General features: G+C 40.9%; 1 protein-coding gene across 2 annotated transcripts in view; it reads right to left on the minus strand.

The window, feature by feature from the left end:
• The window catches only part of zc3h3 (zinc finger CCCH-type containing 3), an 81,841-nt gene that overhangs the window by 51,922 nt on the left and 11,708 nt on the right, over window positions 1–18,211 (minus strand). The gene's annotated exons all lie outside the window — the stretch shown is intronic.

Raw genomic sequence — 18,211 nt, forward strand, 5'->3', positions numbered from 1 at the left:
TAGCTCAGCTTCAAAGAGAGGATCCATCTCTAGCTCCCCTGTTTTTAAAGAGTGTCACAAACGCAACAGAGGTCACTGAGAGAGGCAGAGAGCTATTTTTCCTAAAGGGCGAGCTATTATATCGCCGTAGTAGGGTTGGAGACCAGTTGGTTGTGCCTAAGAGTTTAAGATCCACAGTACTGCAGTTAGCTCACTCAGTCCCTTGGGCAGGACACCTGGGTCAAGCCAAAACCTTCTCTCGTATGTCAACTAGATTTTACTGGCCACAGCAGTTTACGGACACTGTGCAGTTTTGCAAGTCTTGTCCCGAGTGTCAGTTAACAGCACCCGGAAGGAAAGGTGACAGGGCTCCCCTGATCCCTATGCCAGTCATAGACACCCGTTCTCTCGTGTTGCGATGGACATCATAGGCCCATTAGAGAGGAGCAGTGCAGGGCACAGGTATATTTTGGTAGTGTGTGACTACGCTACAAGATATCCCGAGGCTTTCCCCTTAAAAAAGGTTAAAGCTCGTCAGATTGCCAACTGCTTAATACAAATGTTCTCGAGGGTAGGCATCCCAAAAGAAATCATTACTGATCAAGGGTCCAACTTTACATCTAACTTCATGAGAGAAGTCTATAGATTGCTGGGGATCAAAGGTATTAAGACAACTCCCTACCACCCACAAACAGATGGCCTTGGCTTCCTTTCTTGCTCTTTGCCTACAGAGAGGTACCTCAAGCTTCCACAGGGTTTTCTCCTTTCCAGCTCTTGTATGGCCACGCTGTCCGGGGTCCCCTTGATGTGTTGAAAGAAGCTTGGGAGGCTCCAAATCCCAGAAAACAATGCAATGTTCTTTCATATGTACTGAAAATGAGAGATAAGCTTGAGGAGCTCCAAGAGCTGGCCAATACTCATCTGGTTGGTGTCCAACAACGTCAGAAGCAGAGTTATGACAAAGCAGCTCGTAGGAGGATTTTTCAAGAGGGACAAAAGGTTTTGCTGCTTCTTCCATCATCTGAGAACAGTCTCCTTGCCAAGTGGCAGGGACCGTATGTGATCAGTAGGAAAGTAGGTCCAGTTACCTATGAACTGTACATGCCTGAGCGTCGCAAGAAGCATCAGATATTTCATGTCAATTTGTTGAAAGAATGGTGTGATCGGCCAGCATCTTCACTAGAGTGTTGGGCTCGTGCCGTGGTCGAAGAGGAGGAACCACGGGAGCTGTTCTTTCCTTCTCCAGCAGGTCAACAACTAGTTCCTGATGTGAGTCATCTTACTTCCAAACAACAGACAGAGGTGAAAGCAATTATGCCTGCTGATCTTTTTAGCACCAAACCAGGTTGCACCAATCTCATCCAACATGAGATACGTCTCCACTGTCCCAATCAAAAACCTATTAGGGACACCACCTCACGGGTTCCTGCGAAGCTGATGCCAGCATTAAAACAAGAGGTGGAAGACATGCTTGACATGGGGGTCATTGAGCCATCTAGAGGTGAGTGGTGTAGTCCAGTGGTTCTAGTGCCGAAGAAAAATGACCCTAAACAGAGATTTTGTGTGGATTTCTCTAAACTCAATGCTGTTTCTGCTTTTGATGCTTATCCGATGCCAAGAGTAGAGGAACTGATTGAGCGTTTGGGGAACGCTAAGTATCTTACGACATTAGACCTTTGCAAGGGCTACTGGCAAGTACCTTTGACTGAGTCTTCGAAAGATTTGACAACTTTTAGAGTTCCCAGTGGACTTTATCGCTTCAGAACAATGCCTTTTGGTCTGCACGGTGCACCAGCCACATTTCAGAGGTTGGTGGACGAGGTTTTGAGAGGTGCAGATGGGTATGCTGCAGCATACATTGATGACATTGTGGTGTTTAGCGAGACCTGGGAGGATCATGTTCAGCATCTTTCTGATGTCTTTCAACGGATTAAGAGAGCCGGGCTTGTCATAAATGCACACAAATGTCACATTGCTAAGTCTGAGGTGGAGTACTTGGGTTACGTCATCGGGGGTGGGGTCATCCGCCCTCAGGTGTCAAAGATTGAAGCCCTGAGTGCCTACCCACCTCCTACGACCAAACGGAAAGTGAAATCGTTTTTGGGTCTGGCGGGGTGGTATCGCCGCTTCATTCCCAACTTCTCTGCTAGAGCAGCAGTCCTTAGTGACCTTACTCGCAAATCTAGCCCCACAAAGGTTAAATGGACTGCCGAGTGTGATGCAGCTTTTGTTGATCTTAAAAACTGTTTGTGTAGTGAACCTGTTTTGCAGTGCCCGGATTTTACCCGGCCATTCACTTTGTAGACGGACGCTTCCGGAGAAGGACTTGGAGCAGTGTTGCTGCAGGGTAAGGGTGAGGATAAACGACCAGTGGTGTATATAAGCCGTAAGCTCTTTCCTAGGGAAATGAAATATTCCACTATTGAGAAAGAGGCACTGGCAATAAAATGGGCTCTGGATACATTGAAGTACTATCTAATGGGTGATGAGTTTGTTTTGGAAACTGACCATCGTGCATTACAATGGATGAACAGAATGAAAGACTCTAATGCCAGAATCACTAGATGGTATCTGTCCCTACAGCCATTTCGCTTCAGGATCCAGTATAGACCAGGGCACAAGAATGTGGTGGCCGATTTTCTGTCCCGTTCCATGGAGGAGTGAGTGCCTTAAGGGGGGGGGGGGGGGGGTGTGACAAAGTGGAGAAGCAGTTGTAATTCTCTCCATTTGTCCCATATGTGTTTACCTTTTTTTTGCACATTGTACACATTATTCTGTTTCTATGTATTTGCTATGATTTGCTATTTGTCAAGTAACATTGCTTCACTCACTATCCCGGGTTTGTTTGTGTAAGCGTTTTGTTGCCGGCAAATCAAACATTCTGCAAATTAAGACAAATACTAAGTTATGTTTCTTTATACTTTATTATGTTACAGATTAAGTCATTTGTTCATACTTACTCTGTTTGTCTTTTCAGTCATCATGAGTGTCAGGTGTGGGGAAACGCCCGCTTGGCATTTCCTCATTTTAAAGTCCTGATCATGTCACACATGACATCATCAGGTCAAACCATGTGAAGGGGTTTCTTTTTCCAGAGAGATGCTTCCTTTTGTTTGTGTTAATGTTTAAAGGGATTTGTTGAATGTTTTTCCTTTTGTTAATACTGCCATTTAGTTGTGTAAATGTGCATATTAGAAGTGTGTAGAGGTTTTGTGTTTTTAGATAACCTGAGTAGAGTTTTAGATCCCTCAGTTGAGTGAGTGGTACTGGCTGGGCAATTGGAGGGAAATTGATGGCCCTATTTAAAGCCAGTCTCTACCAGATGCAGGAGAGAGGAGAGGTGAGCTGTGTCACCAGAGCCATGTTATGTTGAGTTTTGTTAAATGAATTGATTTGGGGAAAGTTTTGTTAAGTTATACATTAAATTAAGTTAACTGCAAATAAATTGCTCACCTTGGAAACCCAAAATGTCTGCATAATCTGCTTCCCTACCACCTTCCTTGACGTTCGAGTGTGACTACTTCACAGTGACCCCCTGGCAACCTGTGGTTGTTAGGGAAAATTGTCTATTTCCTGACCGATTGGCCAATAGAGATTGAAAATGTGACGTCACTCAGGGGTAAAACCGCAAAGAATTCTGGGAACTCGTGGCAAGAGGTACTAGCGCACGCTGGCTTTCAATTGAAATCAGTTACACAGCGATAAAAAGAAACACAAAAAATGTCAAGAAGCTGTTGTATTATTAACTGCAATAGCCGGTCGCATGACAGCCACGGGAAGCCGACGGGTAAAGAGATCGGTTGTTATCGGATTACGTCGTTGAAGAGAAATTGTTCGAGCCATGTTTCCGAAGTAACAAAGAGGCAACGGGTGGCCTGGATTGCAGCCATTCAAAGACAAAATATAACGTCCCAGAACACTCCAGCTCACAGGTTAGTCTGCCAAAGGTCAGTCTGCTGTTGTAGTTAATGCGTCATTTTTCATAACATAATTGGTGATATAGGTTACAAGCAAGTCTGGCGCTGAACAGAAATTGTCGCGCTATGCTCCTTTATTTATTGTGCATAAATAGTGAATCGTCCTGACACAATATTGTGTTTCGCTTCTGTTATTACCATGGTACACTGACAAAAACATATACTTTTATTCACAGGATAAAACAGTTGTTTTGTATCACTAATTGCCCAGTACGATTACAGCATACAATATTATTGTCACTGCTACATTTCTGTAACGCGTACCAGAAATTATTTCCACTACTAATTAATTACCATTGAGCTCAAAGGTTATATTAATAAACGGTTAACGAATGTGTATTTATGAAGACGATTTGTGAGACTGGTAAACTTATATGTAGGATGGTCTTTACTTTCTACACGGTGCATTTCAAGGTCCTGTACCCATCCGTCGGTAAACTGTACCTGGGCTTGTTGCAGTGACCTGAAGTTACTAAACTTCACAAGTGTATGCACTCACTCCAAGAACCGTATAATTATAAATATGAGCGTGGTGAAAGTTGGGCAGCACGCTAACGTATTTTGTCCCTCTGTGTGCTCGTAAGGGTCTGACCCTTTCACTGGTTTGATTTTTTTCCTCGTATCTTTTCTTTGACTTTTCATCAAGTCTGTCTTTGTACGGACCGGCACTGTTCTCCTTCGTTTTGTACATACCTTTTTGGGGGGCAAAGAAAAAGCATTGGAACCGAAGAATAATAATAATAATAATAATAATAATGGATTGGATTTATATAGCGCTTTTCAAGGCACCCAAAGCGCTTTACAATGCCACTATTCATTCATTCACGCATTCACACACTGGTGGAGGCAAGCTACGGTTGTAGCCACAGCTGCCCTGGGGCAGACTGACAGAAGCGAGGCTGCCATATCGCGCCATCGGCCCCTCTGGCCAACACCAGTAGGCGGTAGGGTAAAGTGTCTTGCCCAAGGACACAACGACCAGGACAGAGAGCCCAAGGATCGAACCGGTGACCTTCCGGTTACAGATGCGCTTCCCAAACCCCTGAGCCACAGTCGCACCCAAGAATGAATGTTTTGCGGTGCTGCAAATGCTTGCATTTGATGCAGGTACTTGGATTGTTTTGCCACGAGTTCACGGCATGCAATGCGCGAAAGTCGCGTGGTCTGTCAATCTCTATGGCTGGATATTGCTGGGTGTTGTCAGGTTAACTGGTCACAGTAAGAATTTTGAACTGAAATCTCCGTGTGATTGTTTTGGTCACTAGCAGACTGAAAACAGTCGCCCATACCTGAATGAGTTTTACAACCCTTAGATAATAGTGCAAATATTTGCAGTTAAGTCCACATCTTCCTTGCAAACTATTCTGGACTGAACCTCCAGCAACCATTAGCCAACCAGTTGGGGAATTTCCCTAGCGACCTGTGGATGTCAGGGGCATTGACTCTGTCTCTGTGTCAGCTTGACTGCGGTTTTAGCAACTAATTTAACAGCAACTGCATTCAACAACCAACTGGTCAGGGTAAACAGATTTTCTCTTATCAACTGGTTGTTGCCAGCTGGTTGCTAGGTTAGATACCCAATACAGGTTTATGGTAGCAACTGGGAGTTCTGCACTGCAAGTCAGTTCTGCACTTTGTGATTTTAAGGACAGTCATCACAGAGATTAATCTTTCTTACAGACAATTTAGGAATAATTCTTTCTTTACTTGGGTCTTTCTTTACTTTCTGTGTTTATGTCGGGGTTTATACTATTAATGGAGGCCATTTGGCCAGGATTACTGTCATTGAACAAGATGATCAATGATATCTGTGTGTTCTTCCACAGAGACAGAGTGAGGTATTTAACACCTAAGCCACCCAAAGACTGGACACAAATTAACCACACACACACACGCGGTGAGAAGAAGCCCTCTGGACACAAGGTAAATTAACCACTTCCCCCAGAGCAATTCACAAGGGAGCAGGGGACAGTTAATGGTAAACGATCAATACTGCCTTCTTCAGGAGAACCCACGCAATATTACCCCCACATCTAGATACATATACCATGTATCTACACAAAGTTACGAGGACATAATCCATATTTTCTCTGTGTAAACACAACATTTTAAGACTCAAATGAGGACAGTTTGATTTGTCTGTGGCAACGCTGGTCTATGAGGCCATGATGCTTGTCTCTCTTTTAGTCAAGTGGCTTTCTACCCCCAACTCCCTTTTTCTTTTTTCCTTCTTCACTCCTCTTTAACTCTGAAGCTATAATGACAGGAGACAAACTAGCCATTTCCCCCAGAGCAACTCACCAGAGACAGCAGAAAATGAACTGCCCCAGATCAATACTGCACTCTTTCACACAGTCACGCTTCTCTCCACCACAGACACTCAGCAAAGTGTCCCACTGTGAAAAAGACACTGCTTTAATTTGATTTCAGAATTGAAAATAAAATGACTCTCTTTGACTCTCTTTGCACTGACTAGAATAAGCCTAAGACAATAAAAGAAAAGAAAAAAGAAAAGACTGCATGTCTTTTCTTTTGAGACTTTCACAACAAGTGAATTGCATTATCTAATAAAGCCAATGTACAAATGTTTCTCTGTGTTAACATTCATGATCCAGCCTGGTAATTTATCATGCTCTGGGTTAGTCAGCCTGCTTTCATGCAGCTTCAATACAATAAAACTCAATACCTGCTTTCATAAATAAAACTATTTACTTGGATCATAAGGCCTGCAAATGAAATATACCCACAGTAGTACAGACTTACTTGAAATAAAGCCATTTTTGACCCAACTGAATTTGCAATGCATTATACTCCTGCACATTTTTTTCTTCACACAGATAATCCTTAATAGTTGATTTCATCTTACCTGACAACTTCTGTTTGTTCAGACTGAAATGATCAACAGTTTGACAAACTTTGGGTCTAATTACACATCGTGATGGCATAAAGGAAAATCATGTCTTAAAAATGTAACTCCACCAACTGCATCATTCTGAAAAATCCTAAAAAGTTTAAGAAGTAGAGACAAAGGGAGGAGGTAATGTGGATATGGGATGGATGTATCTCAGTGATGCTCTTTTGAAAACATGTTTCCTGAAACACACTTTAGTGTGGTAACTAGAGGATCATGATGGTCACAAGTTGCATTAATTCAAGCCATTAACTCGAGCCCTAGTAATATAGAATTCGACAATCTAGCAACACATGATCTAGTGTACTAACTTTGAGGGCAATGGACAATTCTTGGGCCTCTTTCAGAGTGGCCAGTAGATATCTGGACAAGACCTTTGCTGATAATTTAGTTTTCCAAAGACAGAGTTTACATGGACAGGTTTCCAGAGGATATTCTAGGAACTTATTTTAACATTCATTCATTGAAATCATTCTGGGAGAACAACTGCAATGAAATTAACTTATACAAACAATGCCTCTGCTCTCATTTAGTCTCTTCAATCAGCCAGCCACAGCTGGCTTACATGTCCTCTGTAGTGGACTGAGCCAGCAGACCTCCTCCTGCTGTGCAATGCAGAGCAACTCAAATCAGACACTGCATGAAAGAACAGTCGCAGGTTTGTGTGCCAGAGACTCACTTGAGAGGCAGCTGATCATATTGCTCAGTTATTACTCACAATGGACATGATAAGTCATGTTTGCAGAAGAAAAAGCAATAAGCAGCAAAGGCCCTTTACAGAGCTCAGAAACATTTGCACAAATACTTGCAAGCGATGCAAGTGCGATAAGTGTACTTCCTCCGGATTGTAGATGTGTGGGAAATACCATCACTGTTCAAGTGTGTGCTTAAAATAAAAGGTAATAAAATGACATGTTAACTGGTTATCTTTGAGATTTTATTTCAGAAAAAAGCAATACCTCTTGTTCTCCAGGTGATTGTTTACCTGCTTTTAATTAAATTATGCTCAAATGTGATGACTCAATAGCACACGGTCCAAAATAATAAACCAGGAAGCTTTGAGTACCAAAGATTTTGTCCCACAACATTGAAAAAGACTTGATATGGAGGTAGGGCTGACACGATTAGTCAACTAGTCACGATTACGTCGACGACTGATTTAATAGGCGACGTGTTGTTTGAAGCTTTGTAAGATCACAAAAGACGCAGGAATAAGTAGTAGGATTTAAGAGTGTAATAACGGACTGAAACAGAAGATGGCAGCACTGCATGTACAAGGATGCCAGCTGCCGTTAAACCCAGAAGAAGAAGAAGAAGCTGTGTCCCAGAATTCATAGCTCAGCCGAGGTCAGTTTCCAACAATGGCGGCAGCTAGTTAGTTTTAATGTTACTCTTATTATTCTTTCTGTGTCACAAAATAAACGTTTAACATATTTTCAGGTGAGAATGTAGCTGTGTAAACTTCAAATATCTGCTCAGTTTATCAAGACACCACATATTTTCAAAAGCGCTCCGACGTTTTCGGCGAGGTCTGTTACCCACCAGCTCGATAGCTAGCCGGGGGCACGGCTCACTAGAGCCTGTGAGAACACCGGACTCCCGGCAAATAGTTTTCAAACCCACCAACGTCTTTCGCTACTCCGGTTAAACATGTAATATAAGTCACTTAGATAACTTAAGAATGTTGTTGTTTGGCTTTTTTTAGTATTTTATTTGTTCCTGAGTAAATCGGTTTGGCTGAGATTAAAGTTATAGTTTTTATACAGCTGAATAAACTTCAAGCAGACAACTGATCATCAGAAGTGTGAGATGCTCGAGAATATACTCCAGTGTCCTGTTATATTTTAGATAGCAAGGAGTTTATTAAACTTCACCAAAACAATCTGCAAATTTCATTAAAATTTAATAAACTATCATCTTGTCTTTATTTTTAGTTAGCACATACCTGAAACACTTAAAGCTGTCAGCTAATGATAGTTATATAAGAGCAGATGCATGCTGGTGCAATAAGCTGTACGCTGTACGTCCAATGGATGATGATCTGATTAGTCGACTAATCGCAAAAATAATCGGTGACTAGTCAACTATCAAAATAATCGTTTGTGGCAGTCCTATATTGAGGTCAGATCTTAGCCTTTTATACACTGGCTCTGTGTTAATTCCACACCGCTAAAGGGCTGTTCGATATAACAACATATACCGGATGACGATATAAAAACATCTATCGTTTCCTGTTACGCTATCGTTTGTTTCGTGATGTCGTAAAATAAACTGTTTGCAGCAATATGTTTTCATCTTTTTGATGGTCACTGTAGTGCCTATATTAATTTCCGTAAGTTCTCTGCTTGTTTGTTTTTCAGTTAACACTTTCACAATAAAGCTCAAGATCCTGTTGAGACTTTTCAAAATAAACTGAATCACGTCAGGTGCTAAAAAACTAAACCTTAGACTCAAACTTTCAAAGAAAATGGTGGCCGTTACTACTTATGTCTAAAAATGTATAGTTTCATGCATCGGTTAAAATACTCGACTCCAGGTAAAGGACGCCCAGCTGAAAACACTTCACGCAAGTCGAGTTGCCCGAGATTCACAGAATTTACAGAAAATGTTACATTTTTGTGATTCATATCGTTGTCAGGACGATAAATATCTTATATTGGGATATGAGATTTTGGTCATATCGCACAACCCTACACCACTACTATATTTTCTACATCCTTCCACGACACCCTAATGTTTACTAGCTGCAGTCATCCCCCACCATTCGCATGGAAGAGAACAGAAAGAGACTACTCTCTGGATTCTCATCTGCCAGTGAGAAACAAATGAGAGTGAGATAAATCTGTGACTAAATCATAACTGCTGGAAGCTGAACCAGAAGTATTGCAAGAATGAGTTTTACGTGTTGGCAAAAAAGTTAGAAAATTATTAAGAAATAATACTTTGGTCATGATCTTCTAAAAATTAATAAAGTTGAGTGTCAAGTTGGATCCTTATAATGGTTGCCATGGTTGCCAGTGATTTTAGATGTCAAACCATAAGCACATTTGCTGTGTAGTTAGAGGTTGTAGGTTCAGCTTGAGTGAGGGACAAGTTCATCAGCTGCTTAACATGCTGAGGCAGCAGCACACATGTGCAGAGCCCCCTCTGCAGCTCATTGGCAGCAGTGCAGAAGGAGGACACTCTGGTGAGCGTATGGGTGGTGCATACGAGTGAATCCTCAATCTGGCTGTACACTCTGATCCACTCACAGGTGAGTATAAATAGTACTGACCCCAAATTCTGCAGGTCCCTGCTAATTCTGTGCTGGCCCAAAAAGACATGACAGAATCCATGCCAGCTGCCTTCCACTGACCAGTCAAACCAGCATCACTGCCAGCAGACTACAGCTGATAACCCACCACCGGCCGGATTTCATATTTGGAGCAGACCAACTAATCATCAACAGGTCATCAAATTATTATATTTATAGAGAATTTTATTTTTGTTCTGCTATGCAACAGTGAAATTAATTTATCAAATTACAAGTGCAGCATCAGTAGCTGTGTAACAATTAACCCTTTAAAGCCGGTCGGAGTGGGCACGCTCTGTTTTGCGTAACTATTTTTAAATCCCGGTAGCTCTGCAACCACGTAAGCTAGCGCAATAGTTTTTTTTTGCATATGAAACCGGAGGAGTTGTACTTACATCTTATGCCATCAGCTTGTCATAGGTCACAGTTTCCTTCCACATATAGCTTTGCAAAAACTGCATAAAAAGCACTTGCAGCAACAAAAACATAATATTCCAGAAACACGCTTTGCCGATCCGATCAGCTGTTCATAACACTTCCTACGTTGGAATAGACGTCAGCGCAAACTTTTGCATGTCTGCCATTACCTGCCCGAAACAGGAAGTGACATCATTTTCGCGGAAATGTAGTTTTTTTTTTTTTAACCATCAGGGCCTCAGGGCCTATACTGGTGTTTTTAAAAGTTATCTTTGACTTTATGACTTTCTGTATCGTTTCTGGGATGCTTAGGACTCATATTGCACTGCTGGAAATAGTTTATTTTGATGCATATGCAAATTTGCAGTATAATATTTATTTTCGTTTTTTCTGCAATATATAAAAATTGGTGTATTTCAAAAATAAAACTAAGACACTCAAAATAAATTTCCTGTGGTAGGAAACTATTTTGTGCAACTTTTTTGTATTTACAGTTTTGAGGGATAAGCCTCTTAAATTTCTCTAACTAGAAATATATGTTAAAAAAGCAAAAACGATTTTAAATTTTTTTGTAGTTTATTGCACTTTTTTGCAATTTATGTAATTACTATGCACTTAATGAATACATATTATTAAAATCTGGGCTATAATTGTTGTATTGATGTATAGCAACTTGAAATGCTCCCAAAAATGGCACCACACCATGTAAAAATATAATATAAGCTCTGGCGGACTTGGTTCTATGGTAGGTCTTAAAGGGCTAAATAAAAGATTAAATTAAAGAAATGATTGAAAAAATCTTTCAAGTTGAAAATGTTACAAAGATAAAAATAATACTAGAAATTGTACTGTAAAAATGAATGAGGCATTTTGTAGCATTTACCCATGATAGTCCTGGGAACTAATTTGGTAACCAGTTTAACATGAGGAAAACACAAAATTAAAACCAAATGTCTGACTAGTTGACAAGTATGAAATTAGACTGTTAAACTGTTAAAACTGATCACATCCTTAACCACAACCTTAAGCTAAACACCGTCTGTACACACACTGTGTTAATCACATTGTTCAGTGCCCAAAATAAAATACCACACGTGTTGGTGTGTTAGTGGCAGCACAATACCTTAAACAACATCCCCCTTATAAAGGTGACAAGGAAGAAAACATGCATGGTGAATAATGAAACATTTAGCATTAGAATGCAGGGTCAGAGTGCTGTCATTACTACACTAATGATGATTGACAAATCTTTCATCATTGTTCTGGCGTGTAGTGCCGGTTATTAATATCACACTCGGAGCTCATAGTCTTTCCACCCATTACAGCTACCAGAGTTGCCATACCAGAGCAGTTGCACGTTTACTACCATGAATGCCAACACAATGAGAGTCAAACCAAAGCTGAACACATACTGGAAATCATCTGAGATGTTTCAACAAGCAGGACATGATAAGTTATATTTTATTGTGTCTTCAGTTTGTATAGGGCAAGAAAAACAAATAAAACCAAATACATTTTCACTCCAGCCACACATAGAGTTGAAGACTTAATTACATTGCATCTGTTCAGAGCAAATCTCCCTAATTAAAGAGTTTAAGCATTAATTATTCAAACACACAGAGAGTAGGGGACTCTTGATGAGTTACTGAAGAAGTGTGTGAAGGTGGTGATGAGGGGAATGCAGTGTCTTCTCAGGCTATAAAAACAATCAACCCAGGCATAGCTAATCAATACATGCCTAGCAGTTATCTTAAAGGACTTTAACAAGAGTGTAGCAACTGACAAACACAAAACAATCATCTATTATTAAATACCAAACCACATCCTAGACTGTGGGAGGAGGACGGGAACAGCAATGGGTACACAGAAATTGATAGTACTGGTACCACAGACCATTGATCCCTTCCCTACCCATCCTGACTGATTTTTCTCTAGTTTCGGTTTAGTCTGGTAACATGAGATGGTACTGCCCCTTCAGCTTGCACAGGTAGTCCAACTCCTCAAACCCCTCACATGTTTGCAGTTCCTTCCAGCACACTCGCAAGAGTAAGGAGGAGATACCAGGAAGCAGGCTGTTAAACAAGCAAGATGACAGAAGGACCTCAACCCAGCAGAAGGACCTGTGTCTGCTACTTTATGCAAGGAGGAAAAGGGGGAGCACTGCCAGGAATTCAGTAGACTACTTCTGACCAAACTGATAGACTCAGACTCCATGATGGTGGCACAGAACCCAACATCCTTCACTTGCACCAGTGCTCAAGACTCACCATCATGCATATTGATTGGCCCCTGCCAGAAAAAGAAAAAGGAACAAACCTGCCAGGTCCACCACTGGCACCCTATTCCATTGAGACAGCAGGTTCACACTGACCATACATGACAGATGTGAAAGAATGTTAGCTAACACTGCCCTGACTGTTGTTAAGTACATGGCCAATATCCTCAAACCCATTGTCAGAACATATGCTGGTGCACTGGACCCTGGGTGCTCCAGGTGCAGGAGGATAAGTATGTAAATTGTTCCAGGATGACAGGCATTGATGCAACTGAGTGGCCATCACTTTCTCCAGACTTGAAATGAATTCAGAACCTTTGAAACATTGTGTGTGAGTGCACAGCTAAGCAGTGTTTAAGCACCTTGAGGTAACTGTTGTGATTTGGTCCTATATATTATAAATAAAACTGAACTGAATTGCCTCAAGGCTAACACTGAGAAATAGCACCACAGGCTGCCTATGAGCTTATTGATGCCCTGATAGGAGATCTTCTGGGACACCATCTGCCATCTCATCAGGAGCATACCCAGGTAGGAATGCATGAGCCACATTATGATTCAAGTTGGATCAGCCTGTGAGTTTAATGGTAAATTTTGACTTGCAGTGTCACTTTGAATCTAGCCATCAAAAGGGTTAATGTTTTTGGTGTGTAATGGCCATTAAGTAATTTTATTCTCCACACAAAGTTTATCAACAGTTTCAACTTTTATGATTCATTCATTACTATCTGATGTGTGATTCAAATGTTCCTCTAATTGTTTGAGCAGGGTTAGGGTTACATTTGGCAGATTACATCATTAGAACTGAGTTTCAGTTCAGCCCCTCAATCTATCCATCAGACAAAGCAGCACTGGTGAAATTAAAAAGACACCAAAAACTGATCAAAAGGTAGGTGAAGAGAGAGAGAGTAATGTGGATATTTAAATGGACAGAAAAAAAGCATTAGGGACTGGTGGGCTAGACAGTAGACGGCCAGTGAATACCTCACTCAGACCAGAATAGAGTTGCAGGGGTTCAGATGTCCAGGCCAGTAGGTGGATGGAAATGGAAAGTTGGAAAGCTTGGATGAAGGAGAAAAAAAAAAAAAACATCTTCAAGATGAGGGGTCAGGTTTCTCCTCAGCTTGGACCCTGAACTTGAGAACCTGATGCTTAGCTTTGAGTCTTGTATGGAGACTCAGGTAGAGCAGACAGATTTGAGAAGGGCATATGGATGAAATTGTAGAAGAAGTAGAAGTAGAAGAAGTAGAAGTAGAAGTAGAAGAAGTAGAAGAAGAACTAAATCTCTACTTAGCTCTACCAGCCTACTAAGACATACAGTCAAGCCCCATCAATATGGGAAACAGCTTTATTCCACTGTAGGGTAGAGAGAAGTAGAGAAATAGAAATAAGTAGATAAATGGAGTAAAGATGTGGTTAACCTCTGCAGTGATAGTGCCTATAAGAATTTAGATGGTAGTTGCAGTAACAGGTTCAACAGAAAATTTCACTGTTACTGGTCCAACACCTCTCCTAATGTTAAATGCCTAAAATATTTTGTAATTATTATGTCTGAATAAAAAGTCTAAAACTAGTAGACTATAATGTAAAGAAATAAAATGATACCAGGTTTTAGTACATTTGATACCCAGAGCTAACAATCTACTATATATGACATCCATCTATCCATTTCTTATGCTTATCCCTCTGTGACAGCGGAAGCTTATCCCAGTTGGCACAGGTCGAGAGGGGGGACACATGCTGGACAGGTTGTTGGTTTGTCACAGGGTAAACACAGAGACAGATTCTGTGTCCCATTCACACTTAGATTCACAACTCGCAAATTAGCCTAACCTTCCTTTGGACTGTGGGAGGAAGACAGCCGTAGAGAACCACAGAGCTCATGCAAGCACAAGTAGAACATGCAAACTCCACACAGAAATACTCCAGCCTTGATTAGGATTACCTCAGTTTTCATGTGCAAGCCTTTATGAGCTGAGACTCGGATATAGTTCCATCAAAGATTTGTAACTTAGAATGATACTATTGCACAGTACAACATTGCTGATTCACACAGTGTGGGAATCATGCATCTAGTTGGTAGTGAAAAGACTGGGGGCCGAACCAGAGCTGGGTGAAACAACACACTAAGAACAAAGCTGGACTTTCCTCAGGCATTGAAACAATACTACCAATCAACCAACATTTGGCATGTACTACAAGGAAAAGTAATGCACTCAGCCATGTTTATTCAAGCATTAAGCATTCCTACACAGTTGCCCCCCCCGTCTTGATACCTGTCCCTGCTTACACCTCCCTCAGCACAAAAACAAGGCTGATCTTCAAGATCTTGTATGGTCTTTACCTTACAATATAGAGCGCCTTGAGGCGACTGTTGCTGTCATCTGGCACTACACAAAAAAAAAAAAAAAAAAAAAAAAATTAAATTAATTAAATTGACTATTAAAACCTGGGCCGAGGGAGCTCTCGCGACACTAAAACACTGCTTTGCACCAAATAATTAGATTTATTTGTACATTGGGACTTAGAGGAAGTCACACATATAGCCTTGTGCTACATCTTGACCTGTGCTGGTAATTTCACTGTGAGTAAATGGATCTGAGTCTCTTCTAATAAGAAAACCTGGGTGGCGAAAGAAGTCCCTACAGTCCCCAGAACTTGTGCCCCTGCTTCAAATCAGGGGACAAGGCCCTAACTAGTTCCTTGGATTTCAAAGCATCTTTTCTGTTGTTTTTATCCAGTGGAAACCCCATTTTAAGCTATCTCGTGTGGTCTACATCCTGATTAAATGAAAAGTTCTGCAGAGTACAAGATAAAATATAACTGCCAAGTTTGATCCAGTAGAGAATATCATGATAAAACAATTCAGAAAGTCTAAAATTAGCAACATAATGTTTGTTTAACATTGGGGTTTTTTTTTTTTCCTGTCTTGTGCGCTTACATCTGCTAATACTGTGTCTGAGTTGGTGGACATAACGTGCCAAGCACACTTCAGAATCTTTTCTCGTCCTCCCAAGCAAACCTCCTGCACTTACTGAGGCAATGTGTCAGTGTGTGCAGACATATGGAGGGGAGCGGGGCCGGATAATGTTACTGTCATAGGGTCAGGGTACAGCAGGGCGAGTGGCCGGCCAACTTTACCAACTAACAAAAGGTGAAGATTTATGGAGCAGCTCTTAACAGCCCCAGACTTTCCCCTCCCTGTTACGATGACAAATACATCTTTATGTAACACAACAGCACCCCTAACTGCACAGGAATAACTCGGACTGATTAATCAGTTGAAGTTAAAGAATGAATGGAGACCTAGTTACTTCTGTCAGTTTGTTTTATTTAGTATTTGTTATATGAGTCTGCAAACTTTGTTGCAGTATTTCAGTATTCTGATAATAAACGGATTTTTCTTGCCGGAGTTCTAGTTTCACCCTTTGTTTTTGTTTTTAAGAATGGCATGACAAATTCAGATATTTTAAAGTATTAAAGTGAGAAGTACATCCAAATACTGATTTGTAATGATAGCTGTGAAACAATTAGCAGCCAGAACACAAACCCCTGAATGGTGGAGGAAATAACATTGATCTTTTCAATGTAAAGTTCTCCTGGAAAGGGCTCAAGGATTCTGATGCAGCGTCCACGGGATGCACTGGAACAAGTCTGATCCAAAGAACCTCTAACCTGCACCCAGCAGGAGCCAAAGCATTTTACCCAACATCCATGTGGCAGACACTAAAAGATCCTCCCAGAGGTCCCGTGTCCATGTCAGGATGGTCAAAACTATTTTGGCAGGATGGGAACCTACACAATATTTGGATGGTGGTTTAAAGTTATGGTTGGCCAGTTTGCTGGTTGGGAAATAAAAACAGTTTTCCAGGCCATTAATTTGAACAAAATGCATCCATGTGGGCTAATCAGGCCTCTTAGGTTTGTAGCATACTGGCTGAAACCCTCAAGTAGTCCCTTGAAAATTTTAAATGGTAAATAATAAAGAAAAAAAAAAATACTGCCAGTTCCAATTTCTGAAGTTTCACCAGTGCTGAAATTTTCCCTCTAAACCATCCAAGAAGAATATCTAGATCAGTTTGTGATATTTTCTTGACAGCATCGAGATGTTATCTCCTTATTTTTCTCATTTGAGTGTCAAATGTATTTGTGAAAATATAATGACAAATGTCTGATTTTAATCCTTCCAAAAGTACATGGATCCCAATCTATACACCGGACAATTTCAAAAATCTGTTTCTATTTTGCACATCTGGTAAAGTTTTCCTGAAAATCTGTCCTTACATTTAAATATTCCTGCTAATGTATCGACTATTTAGTTACTGCCACCATTGTTATAATTACATCAATATTATTATCATTGTCACAATTACTATTACTAGTACACATTACTATTGGCAGGATTTTAAGTCTATACTGTCATAGCTAAATATGGCAACACCCATTGGTCCAGCCAACCCATTTACCAATAAGCGACACCCATATAGCCTGCCACGTGTTCTCAAATAATTAGCAGTGCGCTGTGTGCCTCCTGTTGGGTTTGTGATTTATTCAGACAGCCCAGCACATGGGCCACTCCTCTGGATACCAAGAAAACATTTACCTCCTTAACTGGAAAGGAGTCACAATCATCTCAGGATAAAGTTTCTGGACTTGGTAGCATTGATGACACTTTTCAACACCCGCTGCGCCCCCACCACCCCACCCGACAAAAAATAAGACACCCCTTCACAACACCACACAAATAATCTTAGAACTTGTTATAAAAAATATAAATAATAACAGAATATTGATTCAATGATTGGATTATCTGGAGCACGCCTTAAGCAATTTGAATCTGTTGTCATTTAGCAGTGTCCTCAAGAAGGCCAGAGAGGCATGTTAAACTCAAATGAGTGAAAATTTTAATTATTGCCAGCTGACAGTTTGATGAGAGTCCAAGAGAGGGGAGAAGGAGAGGCCTTACAGCAAAGTTAGGGTGAAGTTACTCATGTGGGCATACCGTACGTTCAGGGATCAGACAGATCATTGGCATGTACAGCTCTCTGGGCACTGGGAGGTTAATCAAAATGCCAAATGTTACAGTGCACCATGGTACAGAGCTATACTAAGCCAGTAATGTGCAGGATGCAATCTTACATGAGAAACTGGACCATTCATGCAATTGAATAGCTATACTACTTATATATATATATATGCATGCAGACGCAGATGTCAATTCTGCCTTTTATGTGTATGCACAGAAAAGTGTGAAGATTACAAAAGTCCACAAAGAGGTCTCATGGCACTACTTCTGTTTAGCCAGACGTAAAAAGTGGAAGTTACACTGACATTCTTGTTGGTTTATTCTTCTTTTCTGT

This window comes from Copadichromis virginalis, linkage group LG17 (genome assembly GCF_057382275.1).
Source record: "Copadichromis virginalis isolate Kocher_CV1m ecotype Utaka linkage group LG17, C_Virginalis_male_GT1.1, whole genome shotgun sequence".
NCBI classification, from domain to species: Eukaryota; Metazoa; Chordata; class Actinopteri; order Cichliformes; family Cichlidae; genus Copadichromis; species Copadichromis virginalis.